Genomic DNA, 10,330 nt, shown 5'->3' on the forward strand with positions numbered 1-10,330 from the left:
CTCTCCCAATGGACTCCTCCAGGAACACACAGCATAATGGTGTGTCTGAAAGAAGAAATCGGACTCTGTTAGACATGGTCCAATCCATGATGGGTTTTGCCAGCTTGCCGATATCCTTCTGAGGATATGCACTCGAATCGACCTGTTATCTGTTAAATAGGATTTCAAGTAAGTCTGTAATTAAGACTCCACATGAGATAAGGACAGGGCATAAGCCAGCACTTTCACACCTTAGGTCTGGGGGTGCCCGGCCTATGTCAAAAGATTACTCACAGACAAACTTGGACCTATGTTTGACAAATGCACATTCATCGGGTATCCCAAAGAGACCAAAAGATATTTTTTCTACCATGCTGATGAACAAAAGGTGTTTGTCAGCCTTAAGGCAATCTTTTTAGAAAAGAAGTTCCTTGGTGAAGGAACGTTGCCTCTAAGGTTGAACTTGATGAAGTTCAACAGGTAGAAGGACCGACACCAATAGCTGAACTTAAGTCAGATTTGATTAGATCAGATCCTGAGCCCAATGTACCTGCACTATTAAGGTGATCCGATAGAGTACCGCATCAGCCAGACAGATACTATGATTTTTTGGTCCAGGATGGTGATCCCATCGAACTCGATGAGAACGATGAGGATCCATCACCTATATGGATGCAATGCAGAGATCTGATTTTGAGAAATGGCTTGAAGCCATGAAATCGAAATGGAGTCCATGAAGGTCAATGATGTATGGACATTGGTTGACCCACCTGAAGGGGTTAAATCCATTGGGTGTAAATGGATGTTCAAAAGGAAAAGGAGCACAAACAGAAAGGTGGAGACCTATAAATCCCGTCTGGTTGCCAAGGGGTTTCATCAACGTTATGGTGTTGGCTATGATGAGACATTTTTCCCCGTGGCAATGCTCAAATCCATTCGGATAATGCTTGCAATAGCTGTCCATCTGGATTATGAGATCTGATAAATGGATGTAAAGACAGCTTTCCTGAATGGAGAGCTGACCGAAGAGGTGTATATGATACAACCGAGGGATTTACATCCACAGATGAATCCAAGGTGTGCAAGCTTCAGAGATCCATTTATGGATTGAAGCAAGCTTCTGGGAGTTGGAACATGCATTTTGATAAGGTGATCAAAACGTATGGCTTTGTTAAGAATGGAGAAGAGCCCTGCATCTATAAATGGACAAATGATCCAGTTGTGATATTCCTTGTTTTGTACGTGGATGACATTCTCTTAATCGGGAATGACATCCCCGCACTACAGGGAATAAAAGTTTGGTTGTCATCGCAGTTCTCCATGAAGGACTTGGGTGAAGCATCCTACATCCTAGGGATGAAGATCTATAGGGATAGATCTAAAAATTGCTTGGGTTATCCCAGTCTACGTACATAAATACTGTGCTAAAGAGATTCAGCATGGAGAATTTCAAGAAGGGCTATCTACCGATAGGTCATGGAATTTCTCTCTCTAAGAAGGATTGTCCGACAACTCCTGAAGAGAGAGAGCGTATGAGTAGAGTCCCATATGCTTCGGCCATGGGATCTATCATGTACGTCATAACATATACAAGACCAGATGTGGCATACTCACTAAGAGTAGTGAGTAGATACCAATCTGATCCTAGAAAAAATCACTGGAAAGTGGTTAAAGCCATCCTTAAGTATTTGAGAAATACTAAGGATCAATGGTTGGTTTATAGCGAGTCAGATCTGAAACTTGTGGGGTTCATAGACTCCAGCTTTCAATCTGACCATGATGACAGCAGAAGCGTGTTGGATTATATCTTTACTCTGAATGGTGGAGCTATCTACTGGAAGAGTTTCAAGCAGTATACTGTGGCAGACTCTGTTTGTGAAGCAGAGTACATCGCAGCATCGGATGCCGCGAAGGAAGCTGTGTGGTAGAGAAAATTCATCACCGAGCTCAGAGTAGCACCCTCCCTCGATGGTCCGGTCCTGCCCTACTGCGACAGCACTGGTGCCATAGCTCAGGCGAAGGAACCCAAAGCACACCAGTGGATGAAGCACATTTTGCATCGCTTCCACCTAGTCTGAGAGATCGTGGATCGAGGTGATATCGACCTTAAGAAGATCGACGAAAAAGAGAATCTGGCCGACCCCTTCACTAAAGCCCTAGCAATAAAGGAGTTCGATAACCACAAGTCGAAGATGGGTATTAGATACTGTGCCGAGTGGCTTTAGGACAAGTAGGAGTTGTTGAAAAATATGTCCCAAAAGTCAATCGTCAAGCTGTTGACGGTTGAGCAACCAAGTATGGTAATTGATTTGTTAATAAATAAAATATATTTGGTATTTTCATTATAAGCTTTCATCTTCTAATGAACTCTGTTGTTATGATGAAGTCCTTAGGACTATTTAAATTCAATAAAGAGAGAATTTATCGATTAGTCTTTAAAACTGTTCACGACCAAATGATAGGCTGTTAATAAGGACGACAGCTTCTATCGAGCATAGGTCGCTGTAGGCCATATAGGTTGGTTGTCCTCTTAACTAAGGAGTATGGAGACACTGGTATGGCATACAGATGAGATGTAAAGGTACATCATCATTGAACATGACCAATTCTAGAGCATTCTACTGTCGAGAATGTCTCTGATGGGATATAGGTATAAGTGTCCCTTAGACCTGAGATCGCCTTAGTGACTTGCAAGCAACTCACTGTGCTTTGGTACTGGACTAACTAAATTTCTAATTCAATGATGGAAGGCTTCTGGGTATTGTCAAGTACTTGTAAAGTCAGAGTGTGATCGAGATGGGATTGACCACTTCAAGATTTGGAGAAGAATGAGTCATTGTATTTCAATTTAGTAAAATCTTGACCAGGGTAATCCATCAGATGGATTTGATATTTTAAAATACAATGTGGACAACCTGATCAGAGTTGACAGTTGAACTCTGAGGTGTCCTATAATCATTTTGATCAAGGGGATGAATTATATGGAAACTATATTCGTATGGGTTCTAAGGATGTTGTTCTACACATTCGACCTATCCGATCGTCGGGTACCATTGCTAGATGGTCACTTCAATTGGTATAAAAATTTATTTCTGTACTACCGACTTAGATTCGGACCTATAAAATCATACACATTAGAGTTCATGATCCTATCGGATGGTTGATCAATGATTAAGAATCGTTCTAGGGTTAAATGATCAATACGATTGATATTTAACCTAGTGCAAGTGTTACAGGAGGATCGATTAGCAATTTGATTGCTAATTGGCTTAATTTGATTAAGCCAATGGGCTGAAATTAAGTTTAATTGAATATGATTTAATTAGATTTGGTTTGGGCTTGATTGGATCAAGTCCAATTGGTTTGTTGGATAAGTCAAGTGCAAGGAAAAAACTAGTCCTAGTTCAATTAGGACTTGGGTCAACCTAATTTCTAATTTGATTAAAAAATTAAATCAGATTTAAATCTAATTTAATCTAATTAAATTAAATTTTTAATTGGTTTAAGACCTATTTTAATTGGGTTGATCTAATTTTGGTTTGATTTGGTTTGAGAAACCAAATTAAAATAAGTCATAAGATAGAATCCTAATAAGACTAGGATTCCACCTTGCGCCACATAAGCTCCCCCCCACGCCCTCTCTCTTATTCCATGCCAATCCTCTCTTGTTTTGTGCAACAAAAGCCCTCTCCCAGATCTTTCCCACATCCAAAAGGCTTCCTCTCTTCTTTCATACATGGAAAGTGGTTGTGGATCAAATCAAAGTAGGAATAAGTTTGGATTTCAAATTCTATGAGATAGAGTTTTAAAAATCCAAAACTCATTCCTTTTTGCACCGAATTTATCCAATTTTTTTTTTTAATTTTTATGGTTTTTAGGGCACACATTGTGCATCCTTTTCTGGTGGTCCATGCACAAAAATAAGGAGGAGGAGCCCAAGAGTTGGATGCCCCTTATCTTGCCATATTTGGATAAGCCTTGACTAGGTATTTGACCTAGATAAGGATTCTATCATATCTCTCTCTATAAAATGAGTTTCTTCATGAAAGTTTTGAAAAACATAGAGATTTGAGAGACCTTTGAGGCATCAAAAAATTAGAAAGAAAGACCTTTAGGTCGTGGAGATATAATAGACACAAGATAGGATGTCTAGGAGAGAGTAAAGAGAAGAAGAAGAGGGTCTTCTTCTAGGGTTGTTAGTTTCATCTCTTTCCTTCCTCCATCTTGAGTTTTCTAAGAGCATCTCAGATCTAAAACTCTTCTTCCTACTTTTCATCTTTGGAAGAGTCCAAATCAAGAAGAAGGAGGCACCTGATCAACCATCGAAGAAGGATCAGCACAGTACTAGCATACTGTGCTGATTTCCTGGAGCAGAACTTCTGATCGAGATTCGTGGGCTCATGTGGACGACTCCTGGAGGTTGGATGCATGTGCGGTTTACAACATTATCCTCAAGCCCAGATCAGTAAGGTTAGAACATCTAACTTGCAAGGTAATAGATCTGATCTATTGTTTAATACATACATTAGATGTAGTATAGAAACATGTTGATATGATCAACATGTAGTTCATGATCTATATATTTTAATTTCTGATTTAATGCTATGTAATAATTATGTAATAGGATCTTAGATCTAGGGATTCTCTTATTTTAAAAAATAAATTTTGATTTATTTTAGTCTTCCGCTGCCTGATCTTGAAAAAGTTTCAAGATCTAACTCTGAAATCCTAGATATGGTTCCTACATAATTTACATTAAAAGTATTTTAATCTTATTCTCCACTATGATGTTTACAAAATAAAATTTTTGAAAGACATATGCATGCTCCAAATCCCGAATCCCAATAGATGGTTATGCTCATTTTATAACTATATATGAATTATTTAATAATAAAAATTATTTGACTTATTCATCATAAGTTGTGTATATCTTCTATATGAACTCCTATATTATCTTGAAGTCCTTAGGACTATTTTAAATCAATAAAGAAAGATTTATCTTTAGGTCCTTAAATCGGTTCGCGACCAAATGATACGCTATTACTAGGATGATAGTGATCATCAAGTGTAGATCATTGTGTGCCATATGGGTCGGTTATCCTCTTAACCAAAGAGTGTGGAGACACTGTTATGGCATGCAGGTGAGTTGTAGGTGTATATTTCACTGAACATGACCAACTGTGGAGTACTCTGCTATTAAGAGTTGCTCGCACGCAAAGGGTATGGATATAAGTGTCTCTCCGATCTGAGATCACTATGGTGACTTGTAAGCAACTCATTGTATTTTGATGTCAGATTATCTGAAATTTTAATTCATTGATGGAAGGTTTCTAGGCATAGTCAAGTACTTATGGTAGTCGGTGTATGAGTCAAGATAGGATTGACCCCTCCAGATTACTGGAGTTAATGCATCACTGTGTTTCAATTTAGTAAAATCTGAGTCCAGGTAATCCATGTGATGGATTTGAAAGATTGAAATATAATATGGTTGACCATTTCTGGGTTGATAGTTAAATCCTAAGTCACCTTGAGCATTAGGGTCAAAGGGATGAATGATACGGTAACTATATGCCAATAGATTCTTGAATGTTGCTTTGCAATTATGTGATCTATCCAGATATCGGATCCTATTGCTAGATGACTACATCGATTAGTATAGAAAGTTATTTCTATGCTACCGACTTAGGTTCGAACCTATGGGGTCACATTCAAAAAAAATTTCTATCTGATAAAGTGGCTGATTGATGATTGAGAATCATCTAAGAGTGTAATCGTCAATAGGATTGATGGTTAACCTAATGCAAAAGTTATAGAAAATTAGTTCGTTAAGGGTTAGTGAATTATAAGAATATTGATCAGCAATTAGATTGCTAATTAGCTCAATTTGATTGAGCAATGTGTATTAGTTTAAGTCTAATTGAATTGGATTCAGTTAGGGTTTGATCCGATTATGTTATAAGATGACCTAATCGCCAAGGGTGATTGGTTTTTGATTTGATCAGGATTTGAACTTGATTAAATTCTGACTTGATTAAGATTTAATCTAACTGATTTAGTACCTAATTGGATTGGGTTCAAGTTATCTAATTTGGTGTAACCTAATTTGATTAGGGTTGAGACCTAAATGGATAAGACTTAGAGCCCAAACCAGATTGGACTCTCCTTGTAGCCGACCACTTTGCACACGCCCAACTCTTCTCATCTCTAATATTAGATTAGCATGATGAATATTCACAACAAAAGAAAGTTTTGTCACCCACCTAAATGTCCCAAAGGATGAGATAAGATCTGGTTCGATTTGAATTCAAATTGGATTTGAATTCAACTTGGAACTTGGTTCTTATCTTGCTTCAAATTTGATTTGAACTGGACTCTATCCTCACTTCCACGCCAAACTATAAAACACCCTAATTTTTGTGCGACAAAAATTAGATCATAATCATTAAGAGAAAGGGTTTCTCAAGGGGATGCGAGGTTTGGGATGGGTGGCCTTTGTTAGGCGTGAGAGATTAGAGGAGATTCTTCTCCTCTTGGGTGAGCATCCTAGATCTGATCTAGGATTTTTGGTGAGGGAAAAATCATAAGAGAAAGTAGTTCTCCATTCTATTTTCCTCCACTACATCATCCTCCTTATCCTTTCTTCAATTTCAGAAGTGTCCGAGAGATCTGAAGAGAGGAGCAGATCTACCATCAACAAAGTCTTCGCATGAGCTAACACTCTCAAAAAGATCGATTAGCATGGGGCTTCGAGTGGATCACTTGTAGAGGCCAGATACCCTATGTGGCTATGAGCAACCAATGAGACCTCTAGTCCATGAGACTCAAATGCAGAGATCTGCTACCCGCGCTTAGGTTTTGAGTTCTGAACTCGATAGATTTGTAGATTAGATCTACAACGTGTACGATGCGATCATACATGCAAATTTTATTTTCAAATCATACATATGCACTATATCATGTTATAGATCCTAAAGTAGGATTTTTAGATATGATCTAAAGCATGTTTATTAGATTAAATAGTTTAGTCTGATATACTTCTGCTAGAAAATTTTTAAATTGCATGTTTGAAGCCTTACCGATTTTCCAACAGAATAATGTGAAAATTCTTTTGCTCGTCGGTGCAAATGTACTCAAGAAATAAATATTCATCCCATATTAATGAATACTAAGAGTTCAAGAATGAAAACTTGTTCTTCAAAAATAAATACTAACTTTGTAGGAATAAACACTTAACCTTCATAAGTAAACACCAACTTTAAAGAATAAATACTTATTGTTATAGCCCAAGCCCAAGCCCACGACATTAGGATCCAAGCTCAACAAAAAAAAAAAAAAAAACAGAGTTAAACCGGGAAGAAGACTCCCGGTAGGAGTCTTCTTCTCCGGCGAGATCCAGGCACTTTAGGAGTCCTAGGATCCCTCGAAATCCTAGGACCCTCTATAAGAAGGTCTCCCCTCTCTTTGGAATCAATCCATCGGCCTCTTCTCCCTCTCTTTGCTCTCTCTCTCTCTAGATTTTAAGATTTATGGAATTAATTAAAAAAAAATTAAAAAAAATAGCAATAAAAATAAAAATAAAATTAGGATGTCTATGGATTAATTCGAAAATCAGGATGCTGTCGACGAATTGATCCTAGTGGGGATATTAGATTTTAATAATTTAGTTATTTTTAAATCGACAAAATTTTGATTTAAAATATGATATTTGACGTATCAGGTTCTGAGAAGAATTTTCGAGATCCATAGAATTTCTAGTTTGGACTTTCTTTTGAGGTAAGTAGTGTTTACTTTTACTGAATTTATTTGGTAAATTATGAATTAAATAAATTTATGCATGCTTGCGATTGTAATTATTTATTGAAATAATTATTGAAAATTATTTATGATGAAAGTTAATTGTAGAAAATTATTTATGATTGAAGTTATTTGTGGAGCAATTATTATGATGATATATGATCTCAAAGAATGTTATAATTGATTTGACTCAAATATCAATTAATTTTATTATTTTGAAAATAATAAATGAATTGGAAGATAATATGAAATTGACAACCTGACTGTGTTGAGGACCCCGCCAACGGGGGCATATACGTTGGCAATTGACTGTCCTGAGGATTTATGTCGTCAGTAAGACCAGCGATATGTCGCCAGATAGACCAGCGACAAAACCGCCAGCGAGACCAGCGGTTCCAAAGGACTTGGCTGCCAGATGATTCGCAGCCCACCGCAAGCAGATACGTGGTATTATGACCCTGCCACAGGGATAATGTGGTCATAGTCATGGTTGGTAAGAAGAATTTAAGAAATTGATGAATTTAAGGAGAAAAGCATAATTAGAAATTATGATGAATTGACTTTTATATATGATTGACAGTATGAATATGATTTCATGAAATTACATATTGATTTGTTATGCATAGTATTATTTGCCTGATTATTCAGTTAAAGGTATACACTGCTTACTGGGCTATTTAGCTCATGATAAGTTTTATGTTTTTCTTACAGATCCAAAAAATTAGCATGATGCGGGATTTTGGTTGGGAGAGCGATTAGAGATGGAGTTAGTTCATTGATTTAGGATTTTCTCAGAACTGATTCAAGATTTTTAGTTTTGTTTTTAGTATTGACTTTGTCAGACAGTTACTTTCTTTTGAACACTAAGTTTTGATTTGTTATTTGAATTAAGATTTGATTATTAAATATTGAAAAATTTATTTAACTATTTGTGAAGATATCATGATGAAATACCTTGCATGCTTATGGAAAAAGTATTCTATAAGTATGCGGCGGTTGCCATGACCCACGATTCAAATCTCGGGTCGGGGGCGTGATAATTAATATGGTATCAGAGGATAAGTAGATAGATAGAGACATGTAGAATAAAGTGAGCGAGTGATGGGTAGACATTAGGAAATTGAAAGGTTAGTTATGATGATTATGATTTGACCTGTCACAAGTTATAACCTTATTAAGGATAAATTTTATCTCAAATCTAACATAGGTCAATATGCCTCCACGACGAGCGAGGAATACTCAAGGAGCGGTAGGAGGGACATCAAATCCACTTGGCGATAATACTCCCCAATTAAACAGTGGTACAACTCAGCAGGAGGGAATCCATGATCCTACCGGAAATACTCCGACAGTACAGGAGCCGAACATGACTCAACTAGTGCAAACTCTGATCGGAGTAGTTCAAACACAGCAACAGTTACTTCAACAACAACATGCACAGCCACGTCAGCAATTTCCACTGATACCTGGACATGGAGAACATCCGATGCAGAGAAACAATATCATCGAATTTAAGAAGCTAGCTCCTCCAGCCTTCAAAGGGACCATCGAGCCATAAGAAGCAGATAACTGGATTATGAAAATGGAGAAGGCCTTCGCCGTGCAAGAATGCCATGATGAAGAGAAGATCCGCTATACAGCATATTTGTTACAAGGCGAGGCATACAACTGGTGGCGTATACTGGAACAAAAATATGAGCACGATGGGATACCACTCACTTGGGAGAGATTTCGAGATAAATTCTTTGACAAGTATTTTCCCCGAAGTGTCAGAATATAGAAAGAACAGGAGTTCATTCACCTGAGACAGGGTAACAGATCCGTTGCAGAATATGAAGCCAAATTCATGGAGTTAGCCAAATTTGTTCCGAGACTAGTTGAGATTGAGCAAGACAGAGTACACAAATTTGAAATGGGACTGAAGACAGAAATCAAAAAATAGGTTGTACCCTATGAGCTAACTACCTATGCCTCAGTTGTGAACAAAGCTCTAATAATTGAGAGAGAAGCTAATGAAGCTCATGCGGAGCGTGAACGGAATCAGAAGAAGAGAAATAGGTTTAGTGGAACTCAAGGACGAAACCAGAACAATAAGGTTCCAGCAAAAAAGCCAGCAACTGATAAGAATCGTGAGAATGAGGCAGCTAGATGTTCGAGATGCGGCCGAAGAGAGCATGAGACTTCTAATTGCCCATGGAATACTGGTTCGTGTTTTAGATGTGGCCAGAAAGGACACAAGATTGCAGATTGCCCGCAGATGGACAAAAATAGATCAACACAAGCAAAGGACGGAGGTCAAAGGCCGAAAACTTAAGAAGAATCTATGCTCTCACACAACAGGATGCTCAGGCCTCCAATACTGTGGTGACAGGTACCATTTCTGTATCTGGTATTCATGCTTCAGTTTTATTTGATTCTGGTGCTACACACTCCTTTATATCCACTACTTTTATTAGACAGCATGATATAGGTTGTGAACCCATGGAAACCAAATTATATGTTGAGATACCAGTTGGTGGTATTTTGAGTACCGAAAGTGTGTGCAAGTCATGTAGTA

The sequence above is a fragment of the Elaeis guineensis genome, chromosome 2 (genome assembly GCF_000442705.2).
Source record: "Elaeis guineensis isolate ETL-2024a chromosome 2, EG11, whole genome shotgun sequence".
In the NCBI taxonomy this organism is placed as follows: Eukaryota; Viridiplantae; Streptophyta; class Magnoliopsida; order Arecales; family Arecaceae; genus Elaeis; species Elaeis guineensis.